Raw genomic sequence first — 17,448 nt, 5'->3', positions numbered from 1 at the left:
GTATTTTACAGTCATTATTTCAGTCAGCTGTTAGTCCGATGTTGGACTGGCTACATCAGACCTCTATGAAAGCTTTAAGAAAAACAGAAGTATTTCTTTTTTATTTTGTGCAACACACTCAACATTTCATTTATTAACCATGGTCCAGGTACCTAGATTTTCTTCATGGGATTTTATATTGAAATATTTGAAGTTAAATATAAACTAGGGAGTAGTATAGCTTGACTTAATCATAAATGCCTAATTGTAGCATTTATGTCCCTGCTAAGTATAGGCTAGTGTTCTTTGTAGGAATGAGAAGACTTAAGATTCATTGGATTGGTTCAACAGTGCCCATACACAATGTAATGTATTATTTTTTGCTCAGTCACAGATTCCTGCTATATCTCTCCTCCTCCTCTCTCCTTTCCTTGCTTTTATTCCTTTTTTTTCCCCTGAGAATAATTTGAGAGCCAAATGTGGAAATGCTGGGATTAGAATAACTCAATCACATTCTAGGCATTTATAACAGAACATTATATATTCTAGTGTGAAAACTAGTATTTTTGCTTTTTTAATTTTTTCTTGCTGCTATGGAATGATTCAAATTTTCGTAGTAGCACTTCCACATACCCTCTTTACATGCAGAATGCATCTGAAAACTGAATTTTCCTTATGTTTGAAAAAATTTTTTTCAATGTTTGTTGGTTGGTTGACTTGTTAATTTTTATCTTTTTATTTTATTGCCCAAAAGTCTACAGTGGAAAAAAAAAAGGAAGTCTTTGTTTATAGATGTATAAAGAAGAAATGGCAAAATGAGAGGAAAAGTATCCATGGTGGCTTATGAAGTGGGCTGTAGAATGTGGAGAATTTAGGCTAGAAGAATTGCAAAGGGCAGAGTGGTGATGGGGATTTCTAGAAAGTGCTGGCTAAGTAGACCAAGACAAGCACCACTCCAAATAACTAAATATTTTGAGGAGTTACACTGGGGAGAGGTCCTCTCAAGTGAACATCTGACTAGGAGCTCTCATCCCTCAACTCTTTACCTTGACTGTCAGCCAGTTTATCATGCCACCTACCTCAAAGTGAAATTCCATTCCTTTTCCACCAAAGTCACAACTCTGCCTGCAAGAGGGATGCCCACCAGTTCACCAGAATCTTTCTCAGTACCCATCTAACTACTATAGTTGTGGCCTTCCCACTACTTCTTAGGACATGTGTAAACCCCAAGGGACCCCTGAACTTCTAGCAGAATGTTGGGGAGGAACTTTTCCTGGTCTTAGAGGTTTACAATGGAACAAACTCAAGACTCCAAAGTCAGGATGAGATTTATTCCACTGTGTAATTAGTGTCAATATCACAATGCTGGCACTGACTTTGGCCACCTTGGATATCATACAACAGTAATGGTGGAAAAGATGAGTCATCTTGTTATCTGGGGCACCTGGAGTTATGATTCAGAAAACACTAACACGACAGAGAGGCAGAAAAATGTTTTTCACTAATTCACAGGCACTGAGGCTACCATTAGAGTCCAAAACATCATTTTAAAATAGCTAGAATGTTTGCACACATTTCCCAAAGGGACAGTCTCCTTCTGGAATATTAGTAGCAGTGCTTTAAACTGGAACTGAAGTCTAACAAGTCTTAGGCGATATGTTCCATGGAGGAAATGGAGCTTAGAAATGAGCAAACTGTCTTCTTGACCAAGATGGAGGAGCAGGAGGACGTGGAGTTCGTCTCTCTCCACAAACACATCAAGAATACATCTACAGATGGAACAATTCTCACAGAATACTGGCTGAACACTAGCAGAAGACGCTGGACACCGGAAAGGACAGGAAAGATCTCCACATAAACGGATACGATGAAAGAAAGAAGGGAAAAAGAAGAGGAGAGGAAGCAGAAAGAGATATGTGCCCCTGGGGGGAGAGGTGAAGCAGAGGAGAGACTCCCGCATCAGGGGGAGCCCCTTCCCTGATGGGGAAATCAGTTGGAACAGAAGGGGGGCATCTGAGGCTGTCAGAGGAGGGTGAAATGGCCAGTCTGTGGCAGACAGGACAGAGTGAGACCTACACAGATGGTCTGTGCCACAGGCCTGTGCACCCCAGACTGGGACATGTGTCCTCCAGTGGACACAGGGGCTGAAAGCTGGAACATGGGGACTGGAGAGAAAACCTGGGAGGAGGACTGCTGTGGGTTGCAAGAAGATAAACTGAGGGGATGGGAGGGAGGAAATCCGAAATGAGGAATGCTTGTGGAGGAAACCCAGACTGACATAGAAGCAAGGTGCTACTGTTGAATGATGCACAGCCATTGCAGTGTCTCTCTCCCCACACGCCAGCCTCCTGCCCCCTCAGGCACTAGGAAAAGCCCTTTCACGCCTGCCACCAGGTGCTAGGAAAGGCTCCCAGTAGGGCCGTATCTCTCACGCTCGTGGCCACTGGCTTTCCTGTGAACCTGTTGCCACTGGGGTCCCGCAACCCAGGCAGTCACACCACCTCTGCACCCATCCTCACCAGGGCAGCCCCGAGTGCTCCAAGGCAGCCTTGGGAGCAGACTCCTGTGGGTGGTCCACACGCAGAGGTGGAGCAAAAAGCACAGCTGAGCCCCAGGGGTGGGGTGACTAAGGAAAAGGAAAAAAATATTTCTGTGCAGCTTAACAAACTGTAGATTAAATCCCTGCAATCTGCTTGGTAAACCCTGAATCTATGGAATATATGAATGGACAATGAGTGTTCCCACAAATGAAATTGGTCTAGCTCTAGCAGCTGTAAACTTTGAGGACTAGTACACTTGGGAGGTGAGCCAGGTCATGGTCTGAGCTGCCCCCACAGTGCCCACAGAGGGACCAGAGACCTACCTAGAGTTTTGGAGTGCCTCCTGTGGAGGTGGAGGTTGGCTGTGACTCATAGTGGGGGCAAGGATGCTGACAGCTGAGACCCAGGAAAATATAATTATTACTATTTTTTAAAATGTTTTGTTCTGTTGTTCTTATTATTATATGTTTTTATTTAGTTTCATAAAAAATTATTATATTAAATTTTTTTTATATTTCTATTTCTTTATTACTTTTTTGTTGTTCTGTGTTTTTTTCCTGTTTTTATCTTTCCTTTGTTCTAATCGTTATTTTATCATTTTATGTGTTTGTTTTGTTTTCTTTGCTTTTTCTTTCAGTTTGCATTCTGCTTTTGTTTTGTTTTTTATTATTTGTTTTTGTTAGTTTTGTTTTTAGTTGTTTGATTTCATTTTGTGATTCTTTTGTTTGCTTGTTCACTTGTGTTTTGTTTTCTCTGTTTTTGTTTATTATTTTGTGTGTGTATTTCATTTTGTTTTGTTCATTTGGTTTTGCTTTTACCATTTGTCTGGGGTTTTGTTTGTCTGTTTCTTTGGTTTGTTTTTATTTGTTGCTATTGCTGTGTTGCTTATTTTTGTCTCAGTTATTTGTCTTGGGCTTTGTCTGTTTCTTTTCATTAGTTTTCTTCCCACCCTTCTTTTTCTTTTCTTTTTCTTTTTTTTCCTTTTTTGTTGAGCCATGTGGCTTTAGGGGGCTTCATACCCAGGCCAGGGGTCAGACCTGACCTCTGGAGTGGGAGCATGAAGTCCAGGATGCTGGAACACCAGAGAATTCCCAGCCCCAGGGAATATTAATCAGAGCAGAAATAAATGAAATAAAAACAACAAAAAAAAATAGCAGAGATCAATAAAACTAAAAGCTGGTTCTTTGAGAAGATAAACAAAATTGATAAACCATTAGCCAGAGTCATCAAAAAAAAAGGGAGAAGACTCAAATCAATAGATTTAGAAATGAAAAAGGTGAAGTAACAACTGACAGTGCAGAAATATAAAGGATCATGAGAGATTACTACAAGCAACTCTATGCCAATAAAATGGACAACCTGGAAGAAATGGACAAATTCTTAGAAATGCACAACCTGCCGACACTGAACCAGGAAGAAACAGAAAATATGAACAACCAATCACAAGCACTGAATTGGAAACTGTGATTAAAAATCTTCCAACAAACAAAAGTCCAGGACCAGATGGCTTCACAGGGGAATTCCATCAAACATTCAGAGAAGAGCTAACACCTATCCTTCTCAAACTCTTCCAAAATATAGCAGAGGGAGGAACACTCCCAAACTTGTTCTATGAGGCAACCATCACCCTGATACCAAAACCAGACAAAGATATCACAAAAAAAGAAAATTACAGACCAGTATCACTGATGAACATAGATGCAAAAATCCTCAGCAAAATACTAGCAAACAGAATCCAACAGCACATTAAAAGGATCATACACCATGATCAAGTGGGGTTTATCCCAGCAATGCAAGGATTTTTCAATATAGGCAAATCAATCAGTGTGATAAAAACCATATGATAATCTCAATAGATGCAGAAAAAGCTTTTGACAAAATTCAACATCCATTTATGATAAAAACTCTCCAGAAAGTGGGCACAGAGGGAACCTACTCAACATAATAAAGGCCATTAATGAAAAACCCATAGCACACATTATTTTCAATGATGAAAAACTGAAACCATTTCCTCTAAAATCAGGAACAAGACAAGGGTGCCCACTCTCACCACTATTATTCAAAATAGCTTTGGAACTCCTAGCCATGGCAATCAGAGAATAAAAAGAAATAAAAGGAATCTAAATTGGCAAACAAGAAGTAAAACTGTCACTGTTTGCAGATGACATGATACTATATGTAGAAAATCCTAAGGATGCCACCAGAAAACTAGTAGAGCTAATCAATGAATTTAGTAAAGTCGAAGGATACAAAATTGATACACAGAAATCTCTTGCATTCCTATGCACTAACAATGAAAGATCAGAAATAGAAATTAAGGAAACAATCCCATTTACCATTGCAACAAAAAGAATAATATACCTAGAAATAAACCTACCTAAGGAGGCAAAAGACCTGTACGCAGAAAACTATAAGATACTGATGAAAGAAATCAAACAGATGGAGAGATATACCATGTTCCTGGATTGGAAGAATCAATATTGTAAAAATGACTATACTACCCAAAGCAATCTACAGATTCAATGTAATCCCTATCAAACTACCAATGGCATTTTTCACAGAACTAGAATAAAACATTTTACAATTTGTATGTAAACAAAAAAGACCTCAAATAGCAAAAAGCAATCGTGAGGGGGAAAAAAAAAATGGAGCTGGAGGAATCAGGCTCCCTGACTTCAGATTACACTACAGGGCTACATTAATCAAGGCAGTATGGTACTGGCACAAAACTAGAAATATAGATCAATGGAACAGGATACAGAGCCCAGAGATAAACTCACGCACCGATGGTTACCTAATCTATGACAAAGGAGGCCAGAATATACAATGGAGCAAAGATGCCCTTTTCAATATGTGGTGCTGGGAAAACTGGACTGCTACATGTAAAAGAATAAAATTAGAACACTTCCTAACACCATACACAAAAATAAACTCAAAATGAATTAGAGACCTAAATGTAAAGCCAGACAGTATAAAACTCTTAGAGGTAAACACTCTTTGACATAAACTGCAGCAAGATCTTTGTTGAATCATCTCCTAGAGTAATGAGAGTAAAAACAAAAATAAACAAATGGGACCTAATGAAACTTAAAAGCTTTTGCAAGCAAAGGAAACCAAAAATAATATGAAAATACAACCCTTAGAATGGGAGAAAATATTTGCAAATGAAGCAACTGACAAAGGATTAATCTGCAAGATTTACAAGCAGCTCATGCAGCTCAATATCAAAAAAACAACCCAATCCAAAAATGGGCAGAAGATCCAAACAGACATTTCTCCAAGAAGATATACAGATTGCCAATAAACATATGAAAGGATACTCAACATCACTAATCATTAGAGAAATGCAAATCAAAACTACAATGGGGTATCACCTCACACCTGTCAGAATGGCCATCATCAAAATATCTACAAACAATAAATGCTGGAGAGGTTGTGGAGAAAAGGGAACCCTCTTATGCTGTTGGTGGGAATGTAAATTGATACAGCCATTATGGAGAACAGTATGAAGGTTCCTTAAAAAATTAAAAATAGAACTACCATACAACCCAGCAATCCCACTACTGCGTATATACACTAAGAAAACCATAATTCAAAAAGAGTCATGTACCACAATATTCATTGCAGCTCTATTTACCATAGCCAGGACATGGAAGCAACCTAAGTGTCCACTGACAGATGAATGGACAAAGAAGATGTGGCACATATATACAATGGAATATTACTCAGCCATAAAAAGAAACAAAATTGAGTTATTTGTAGTGAGGTGGATGGACCTAGAGACTGTCATACAGAGTGAAGTGAGTCAGAAAGCAAAGACAAATACCATATGCTAACACATATATATGGAATCTAAAAAAGAAAAGAAAAAGTTTCTGAAGAACCTAGGGGCAGGACAGGAATAAAGACACAGAGGTGGAGAATGGACTTTCGGACATGGGGAGTGGGAGGGGTAAGCTAGGACAAAGTGAGAGAGTGTCAGGGACATATATACACTACCAAATGTAAAATAGATAGCTAGCGGGAATCATCCACATAGCACAGGAAGATCAGCTCGGTGCTTTGTGTCCACCTAGAGGGGTGGGATAGGGAGGGTGGGAGGGAGATGCAAGAGGGAGGAGCTATGGGGATATATGTATACGTATAGCTGATTAACTTTGTTATAAAGCAGAAACTACAGAAACTAACACACTATTTTAAAGCAATTATACTCCAATAAAGATGTTAAAAAAAAAATGTGAACGGGAAAAGGACTGTTAAGAAAAGTAAGAGAATTTATTTCTTCAATGACCTTACTCAAAAGAGTGCCCAAGGGGAAAACCAGTTCCAAATTAAGGTTTATATCAGTTAGTAAATCTATTTTAAATCTGTGCTATATCTATCTCTTTAGGTAGCATTGATGTTGAGATTCTATTTTTGCATATGTATTAGGAACAAATTGAGTTAAGTTAGTGTTCACAGTTAAAGAGTTTACATAAGTGAGAATATAATATTTCCACTGGTAAATTTGTAAGTAAATTATTTCTGATGCTTTAATGATAACAAATTTGTGTATTTGAGGCCTTGAGTACAGATTTTTTTTAACTAAGTTTTATTATTGCCAAGGTAGTCCATTATTTCTTTGTGAACTAAATTAATACAGACATGCCAATTAGAGTAAACAGTTACCATAAATTTAATTATATTATAGTGGCCAATTGCATTATGGTTCCCAATTATGCATGCCTCCCTGTAGCCACACATTTTATCATAGGAATTGTTTTCACTAAGAGGATGTTATCAGATATGATGCCAGAGGAACTTCAAGTGTGTCTGAGTAGATAAGCTTGGGCCTATCATTTCTGACTCTGCCATGAGAAGAGCTTCTCTAAAGTAGCTAAGAACCATTTTACCCTCAGACTCAGAATGAATACTGTGGGGCCTACCTGAGCCCAATGTAGTCAAAAGCTCAGCCCATTTAGACCTACAGTTTGAAGAAGAGCCACTCTGTCAAGCCTTGCCTTGATTAGCAGATTTACAACAGAATTAGAGACCCATGAATGTGGGAATAAATTCTTATTGTTGTTTTACGTAACTGAGGTTTGCAGAGGATTGTTACTAACCATTATTGAGTCAGTAGCTGATGGATCAAGACATTGGAACCTAGAAGTAGTAGCCATAACAAAAACCTAAGGTATATGGCATGGGCTTTGGGGCTGGAGAGCAGGAGCTATGAAAACTATTATAAGGGATTTAAAAAGGAATAGGCTAATTTACAAATAGAATTAAGAAGGATTATGAAGAAGCTAGAAATACTGACCCATGATGGATTTGAAAATAAAATCATAAAACTTCTTTTTATCTTTGGTCTCTCCAGCCAATAATAATTCAAAACTTAAAATACAGCCTTGGGGCAAAGTCCAAAAATTATGCATCCTTAAAATACTTCCTGTAGATAAAAGTAAACAAAACCAAGGGCTTGGCAGCTCCACCATTTATTAAGACTTCTGATATAAGTAGGGTGGAACTTACTAGATGCTTATAGCTGGGTAAACAGACTCCTAATAAGGTGAAGCATATAGTCCCACAAAAGCATGGTAAGCGTAATACCTCTAAAAGATATGTGGGTGAGGCTTTGGCACCTATAGTTGACTGGAATTGAATCTATTAAAAAAAATCCCAAAATTTTGAGAGATCTATATTTGTGAGAATGTCACCTGTTTGTCCACAATATTAAAAACAAGCAAAACAAACCAAAAGCTCTGGTCCTCCACTTAACTATAGGCAGAGAATAATAGAAAATGCCAAACAGGCAAATGGAAAGATTCATAGAGAAGAGCCTCTTCCAGGAAGTGGAGCTGGGGTTTCGTCAAGAAAATTTTCTACCCCACAATTCGGAGTACATGATAATGTTTGTCCAGCAGGATTTCAGAATTCCTAGAGATCAGTGGCTCTAGTCTATCTCCCATTTCTCCTTTTTTCATATGAGAGTGTTTATTGCAGCTTCTCTGTCACTATTCCACAATCATATGTAGGATATGCAGGTGGAGAATAACTTGTCTTTTTAGTTAATAGGTCTCCATATAAAAATAACTGATTCCAGACCTGATGTAGACTGTGAGATCCTGAGCAACAATTAGTAAATCTTGAGGAGCAGGTGAGCGAATTTTGTGTGTGGAAGGATCATAAATTATGACTAAGAGAGTAGACAATGGTAGATTTAATTTTTGATATTCTTAATCCCTCTCAGCATCTATGTCCCATGCCATGTAACTTGCTTTGGCCAACTGGATAATAATATGCATAACAGAGTAAGGGGTTAAAATATGCTTACACGAATAGGCTTTCTTTCTTGCTCTACTGGTTTTCCTTCAGTTAGTATTTATACATGCAAAGTCTACCTTAGCTAAACTTGTAGGGAAAAAGCCAAGCCCTATTGACCTGAGCCCAGCTTAAATGTGCTAACATGCAGCTGCATTCAGAACCATGAATATAGGAACAGAGGCTTATTGATATATGAATCTTTGTTTTGGAGTGGATTTTATGCAATAGTATTGTGACAATAGCTGACTGACACAGTTATAAACCATAAATGAAATTTTGTATTGGGGGCATAACTAGAGAAAGATGAACTTTTTGGACTAAAACTAAAATAGACAAAGACACTTTTTTCATGTTAATATAATCAAACATGATAATCAAAATGTTTTCCCCCAGAACTCAACACTTTGAAAAATGTGTTTCTCTCCCTTGGGTTATTTCAGAAAATTAGCTTTAGGCCATGGATGGGAAGAAAAGCTCAGAGAATCTACCTTTCCCATAAAAGTAATTTGCCTCCTCTTAGTGCTTCCAATATTAAAAATTTTTTAACATAAAAATTTAATGATGGAAGTATATAAAGTTTATAGTATAAAACTGAGGAAATTAATATATCTTAGTTCTTTGATTTCCTTACCTGATACCACAACTTGAAATGAAGAGAAATATTTTTTGGTATAATAGGTTATTGTGGGAAGTTTAAGTTTTTCAAGTTGTTTTTTAAATTTCATGTCTTTGAAATTACCTCAGAAAGCAAATAATAATAATGATCATCTTCTTCCTCATCATATATTTTATTAAAATTTTCTATAGCTGTATTAAATGCTTTCTATATTCATATTGACTATACCAAAGATGTAAGGGCATTTACTTTTATGGTTTGGAGATTATCTAAACATAATGCAGGTATGGAATTGAAAATGACACAAGCTGTAATCTAATTATGCTTTTATGTTTCAAGGTTTTGTTCTTTTATAGCAAATACTATCACTATTGTATAAATTATATTAGACTATAATTTTCTAAATACTCTCTTGTTATAATTTTTCAAATTGTATTATGTGGCATACTTCTCTCACAATTTTGAATATGACTTTGGTATTATTTTCTGATACTTCTGACTAGTTTTAGAGAATTAAAATTGTACAACAAAGACTTGAATAGGCATATTCATAGGGCCTCAAAACTACTTGGAAAGACAATAATAATAACAAAGATAAAACATAAGCCATTAAATATATTCTAATTTTTGTCTTATAAAAACAGAGCTCAAAAAACAATCTTTTAGCATTCTCTCATTGTTCATTATATTTTGTTAAGTATGTTCATTCATTGCATTTTTGTTGTTAATATTGTGGTTGAAGCAACTGGATTATTTGGCCTGTACTGTTTTCTACAGTCTGGGATTTGCCAATTATATTCTCACAGTGTACAGCAACACGTTCCTCTGTGCTTCGTATTTCCTATACTTGTAATAGCATCTACAGAGCATTAGTTTCAGGTTATATGTTTTTGGCAAGACTACTTCATAGGGGAATTTACAATCTTCCATCAAGAAGGACAGAATGCCTGGATGCCATTGGTTTTTCCCTAACGTTAGTAGCCACTACTATTTTACTCTTGTCATTTCTTCTTATGTCAAAGTGAAATACTTTTTAAAAATGAAAAATTTTCTTATTTCAGATTTGGTAATAACTATTAAGAAATACACATGAATGGTTCAAACTTTTTCTTTTTTTTACTAGTTTAAAAAATGAGTTTATTCACTATCATTATTTTATATATATTTAATTTTTACGACCTCATGGATTTAAATGAGAGTGAAGTGTTTTAATCAATTGTAGTAATTATCCTTTGTGATATTCACATATTGCCCTATCTTTGGTCAGTGGTAGCCTCTTCAAGTTAGATTCTCAAGTATTTGACACAATCTCAGTAAGTATTTGTAATTTACGTTCTATCTTCTATCTTATATAAAAATATATCACATAAGTTCCTCTTGTATGTTTCATAATTGTTGAAGCTAAATGATAATTTCATGGAATCATGGTACTGTGATATTTGTATATTTTTTTTCACAAAAAATGTTAAAAGAAAGCAAACATGAAGTAAAAACTTGACATAATATCTGGAGACAACCATATGAAGAGGTTTGGCTTTTAAAAGTAAAAGAGGAAATTCTGGTTTAAACTCTAACACGTAAAGAGTTTTCAAGTTGTCACTCCCATCCTTACAAGGAAAAGGTGAACAAACTAAAAATCAGTGACTTTACACAGCTCATCTGAGACTAAAGTTTCAGGGCAAATCACCACACTAAAGTCTGGATAGGCAGACAAATACAGAAACTCACAACTGAGATCTGCTTGCCTGTAGCACAAACCACTGGAGCCATAAACTGTTAGGTACATTTAAATGGTTATTTTTATGAAATATCGGAGGGTGAGTATAAACTAGCTTAAGAGTGAGAAATTCTTGGAAACTACAGCTTTGTGATAAGAGGCAACTTTTGTGGTTTTTACCTCCAGGTTCCCACCTAAGCTCTCAAGGTAAAGAGTCAAGAAAGATCCTCTCATGATGTTGGCAGGGGTGTAGGATAAAAAAAAAAAAAAAGTGAAATATACTCAGAGTGTTCTCCATATCAAAGGCCTGTTTCACAGAGGAAAGACTACCAGAACCTTAAACTACCAAACAAAAGGGCATTTCTCCCACTCCAGATCACCTAAGGGATAAAAATTTCTAAGACACACTTGTGAAAGTCAAAGCCCAGGGACATAAGCCCACTAAAAGATGAATATTTAATCTTACAATTGTGCAATGCTTTCCCTCCCCCCCACTTAACAACTACACCAATAGGACTTCAGTATAGCCACAGAGAATTACAGCTGATAGAGCAGCAAGATGCATACTCTACCTGATGAGGAATTAAGGAACTCCAAAGACAACAGGAAAAACAAATATTAGGACACTACAGGAATTTGAATCTTCTGTCATCTACAACTACAACAACATTAAATCCAGCACAACTCCTATGCAGATTAACAGTAAGGTCTATATTACTAGGCTTGTTACCTTATATATCATGTTTCATTTTCAATGAAAGTTCAAGTCATGATAACAGGCAAGAAAAAACAGTCTGAAGATACAAAGAAAGCATCAGAATAAAACCCAGATATGTCAGGGATATGGGAATTATCAGACCATAGATTTAAAACAACTATGATTAATATGCTGAGCTTTAATGGGAAAAACAGACAATATAAAAGAACAGATAGGTAATGTAAGCAGAGAGATGGAAACTTCAAGAATCAAAAAGAAATACTGGAGATTAAAAACACTGTAACAGAAATGAAGAATGTCTTTAATGGGGTCATAAAATGACTGGAAATATATTAAAAAATATCAGTGAACTTAAAGGAGGGTCAATAGAATCTTCCCGAACCAAAATGCAAAGATAATAATAATAATAGTAATAATAACAATATAAAGACTAAGATTTGAAAGACATTTGAAAGACAATGTCAAAAGTTATAACATATGCATAATTGGAATACAAGAAGAAGAAGACAGAGAGAACCAAGTGGAAGAAATACCATAAGTAATAATGGCTGAGAACTTTCCAAAATTAATGACAGACACCAAACCACAGATTCAAGAACCTCAGAGACTACCATTCAGGATAAATAATAAAAAAGTCTGCAACAAAGTATATCATATAAAAACTGCAGAAAACCAAAGACAAAGAGATAATCTTGAAAGAAATCAGAGGAAAAAACCCCACCTTACTGATAGTGAAACAAAGATAGGAATTTGAGGGAGTTTCTTGGCAGAAATTGTGTAAACAAAAAGTGTGGAATGAAATATTTAAAGTGCTGAAATTAAAAACAAAACAAAAACAAACCCTCACTATCCTAAAATTTCTTATCCAGGCAAGTTATCCTTCAAAAGAAAAGGAGAAATAAAGATTATTTCCAACAAACAAAAAGTGAGGGAACTCATTGCCAACAGACATACCCTGCAAGAAATGCATAAAAAAGTTCTTCAGTCAAGAAGGGAAATTATACTGGTTACTGTAGTATATTAACAGTTTCCCCAAAGGGGTATATCTAAATGTTTACCTGTTAATCACATGCTGGTACATGTGATTGTGGTCTCATCTGAAAATAAGATCTTAGCTATGTCATTAAGTTAAGGATGTTGAGATGAGATGATTTTGGATTAAGTGTGGGGCCTATATCCAATGACTTGTGTCCTTATAAGTTAAAGGTGACAAGAGACTAAAATGACACATCTACAAATGAAGGAAAATCAAGACATGCTTGCAGCCACCAGAATCAAGAAGAGAGGCATGGAACAGATTGTCCCTGAGAGTCTCCAGAAGGAATCATTCCTATTGACCTTGATTTTGGACTTATGGCCTCCAAAATTGTGAGAAGATAAATTTCTGTTGTTTTAAGCCACCAAGTGTATAGTAATTTATTATGACTACCCTAGGAAACTAATACACGTTCTGGTACTGGAAAGTGAAGTGCTACCATTAACAAATACTTATAAATTTGTAAATGGCTTTGGAATTGGATAATGAGTAGAGGCTGAGAGAATTTAGATGCACATGATGGAAAAAGTCTAGGTTGTTCTGAAGAGATGGTTGGTAAAAATATGGAGATTGAAGGTAACTGGTGAGAGTACAGAAAGAAATGAAGAACATGTTATAGACAGGAGGAATGGCAATTCCTGTTATAAAGCAGCATTGAACTTGGTTGAATTTATTCTACTGTTGAGTGGAAAGCAGAATTTGTAATAGATAAAATTAGCTGAGGAGATTTCAAAGCAAAATGTTGAAGTATCAGCCTTGTTTCTCCTTGCTGCTTACAGTAAAACATGAGAACAAGACAAACTGAGGAAGTCTGATGACTTGGGAAATTCTCAGTTTATCCAGATTGCAAAGGAAATGAGAAAATTTAAATTTCCTAGCTAAAACTAGGAAATTTACCCTTGGAAAAATCATGCTCTGGAGAGAGGGCCAAGGGTATAGCTGGAAAATCTTTCACTGAAAGATTAGGTATGTGATGCTTGGATCTAATAAACCATCTTAGCAGAAGCCAGGATTAAAGATGGGTTTACCCAAGAAGGATCTGTTGAGAACTCTTTCCTAATGGTGTGACCCCTCTGAATTACATGGAAGACCAACAAGGTTCCTGGGAATATTATACCAGCAGAAATACTGCTGGAAAGAGACAGAGATGGGACAAAATCAAAGATTTTTGGACTCCCAAAATTTTACTTCATCTCTGTGAGAGACACTGTTAAGAGAATGAAAATTACAATCCACAGACTGGGAGAAAATTTTTCAGAGTATATATTTGATAAAGGACTTGTGTCCAAGATGTACAAGAAACTCTTAAATCTCAACAATAAAAAATATTTTAATAATGGGAAAAATAGTAACACAGATACCTCACCAAAAAAATACAAATGTCAAATAAACCTATGGAATACTAGTCAACATCATTTTTCATTAGGGGATTTCAAATCAAAATAACAATGAAATACCACTACATACCTATTAAAAAGACTTAAAAAAACCTGATAGTACCAGCTGCTAGCAAGGATGCATAACACCAGGAACTTATTCATTGCTGTTGAGTGTAAAAATTACAGACACTTTGGAAGACAGTTTGGTAAGTTCTTACAGAAGTAAACATAGTTTTGTCATATGATCTAGCAATCACACTCCTAGGCACTTACCCTACTATTTTGGAAAACTTCATGTTCACACAAAACCCTGCACATGAATGTTGGTAGCAACTTTATTCATAATTGCCAAAAACTGGAAGCAGCCAACACGGCCTTCAATAGGTGACTGGGTAAACTGTAGTACATCCATACAAAGGAATAATATTCAGCAATAAAAAGAAATGAGCTGTCAAGTCACAAAATGACATGCATGAATATTAAATGCATATTGCGACATGAAGAAAGGAAATGTGAAGACTAAATACTGTATGACTTCAACTATATGACATCCTGGAAAAGACAAAATTATAGACATGGTAAAAAGATCATTGGTCCCCAGGGTTGTGGGTAGAGAAGGGGAGGATGGTGAGTAGGTGATGTAAAGGGGATTTTCAGGGTGTTTAAACTGTTCTGTAAAGTATTGTAATGGTAGATACATGAAACTATGCATTTTTCAAACCTATAGAACCTTACATTACAAAAAGCAGATCTCAATGTATTCAAGGTTTTATATATATATATATATATATAAATTAGTGATTTGAGGTATCCCAGGATGGAATGAAGAATGTGAAAAAAACAGTATAACTATACTGCAAATATATGAAACTACCTCACTTATCTGAGTAACTCTGAAAAAAGTAGTTTTTTTTTTTTTTTAACAACAATAAAAACTGCACATAGGCACTATACTTTGGTCAACAAACTTGTTTCATGCAGGGGTCTGGGGTAATGATTCTGAACTGATATACATGTTAGAGTTAAACAATTATGTATGTAAATGATGATGATGGGAGCCAGGTTTTTCACTGTTGGAGGGGGAGATTACAGATAAGCAAGAGTGGAAGGCTACATTTTTTCATGTGGTAGCAGATTAGAATTGGCAACATTAGTATAAACTCATGTTTAGCATGAGGTAGATACAAATGATAATGTGTATGTATGCGTGTTTAAACAAGTTAGTATCCATTCATGTATTTCCTTCCCTTTTCAGTTGAGTTGATTTAGCAGTAATGACACCCCTGTAGCCATGAGCACACCTAAAACCCAGATCTTTGTTCCTAATAGAATTTTCCAACAAAAGAAACCAGGGATCTTTGGGAAAATTGCTGATTCTAGTACTAAGTAAGAAAATGCACAATATGAGTCTAGAGCATATTGTAGTGCCAGAAAGTAAGGAAGTGCACACAAAGAAAAAGACCAGAAAAGGAAAGAAAAGAACAGCAAGGTGGGGCTATATTAAAGGGGCACAAGAGCCAACTGAAAGAACTACCAATGGCCAAAACTGGAAGCATTTAAACAATAAAATTAAGTAGTTTTGGATTATAACCCAAAATATAAAGTGAAAATCTAGGAGTCCAAACTGATTTCAGATATCTGCATTGAATAAAAAATCAGAATTAATCATGCATTTCAAAAAACTACTTATGATAGTAGTTATTATTTATACAGTGTTGACACCCCAATTTATATATCCTCACTAAACCTCTCTTTGGAACATCACTATCTCCACTACTAAACAACTCTGATCCACTTCCCCAATACCACATGCTCTCTGTTCTGCGCTTCCTGTTGCTCAGGCTAAAATACTTGGCAACATCTCTTATTTTTCACTTTTATTACATTGCATATTCATTATATCTGTAAATTTTATTGCTTGTTGCTTCAAAATATAATCAGAATATCATCATTTTTTAATCAACTGCACTAATATTACCATGCTAGAAGTCACCATCTTCTTCTTTGGTTATCCTAAAACCTCCTAACTGGTCTCCTATAATATGCCCCAGTCCTCATTCAGTTTATTTTTAACATGGAGTCAGAGTGATATTTGTACAGTCATACATGAGTTCAGATTATTTCCCTATTCAAAACCATCAAATGCAATAACTTTATAATAAAATTTGATATCCAATAGTGTAATCCCATCTTTGTTCTTCTTCAGCATTTTCTTAACTATTTTTGTCCATTTGTATGTCAGTATAAATTTTAGATTTTGTCAATTTCCATTGCATATGAAATTTTATACAACCATCAGGAAGGTGGCACTTTTAGCAACTTTCAACAGTTGTTTAGGAGAATTTTGTTGGAATTGGAACGATTTTATATATTTCAGACTAGGTTTTAAAAAGCATCATTATGCATTACATTCACTATGACTCTAAAGAAATGCAAATATTATTTCTCTAGTATAGCTTAAATAATTTACTGGTTCCAAGAAATAATGTGACCTTTCCATATACTTTTTCATCCCTGTAGAAGATAATTTCTATCAAATAAAAATGAAAATAATCAGGATAAGTAAGTGTTCACTATAGGTATCTGTTCATCTTTCATCATTATGATACAAGTAAAGGATTATATGAAGATTAGTCTTTGATTTTAATTTAAATGGATTTTGCTGGTAAATTGGATTTTGTTATGCTTCATAAAGATATATTTCCTGTAGCAAACTGAATTGCCTACCTTACAAATTGATATGAATCAGGAAAGGAACTTCATTTCATGCAAACTTTTTAATATCTAGCTAGAAATGTGAAATTTACTCTTGCAATCATATGTGGTTCTACTGCATTAAGAATTCTATTTATCTAAGCAAATGGAATAGCTTGCGTTTAGGCATGCCCCTCTGTGCTTTTCTACAGTATTGCATGTTAATATATTTAATCTATTTAACATCTTTGGATGTTTTAAACATAATCACATGCATTTATGCTCGAGTTTGGGCATACTTTTACTACTTGTAATGAATTTGACCTATCAGCGAAAGCTCTATAAGCTTTTATCTAGTAATATACATAGAATTAGCATTATAAACATTGTTTTCTTGGAAATTTGCGTTTTCAGCTCTAAATGATTAATCTTTTTCTGCATGTTAAATATATACAGCATTTTAAAC

Source organism: Aethalodelphis obliquidens, unplaced genomic scaffold (assembly GCF_003676395.1).
Source record: "Aethalodelphis obliquidens isolate GAN/ISIS:26980383/991018 unplaced genomic scaffold, ASM367639v1 scaffold8, whole genome shotgun sequence".
NCBI classification, from domain to species: domain Eukaryota; kingdom Metazoa; phylum Chordata; class Mammalia; order Artiodactyla; family Delphinidae; genus Aethalodelphis; species Aethalodelphis obliquidens.
Note: the sequence above shows the minus strand (reverse complement) of the source record.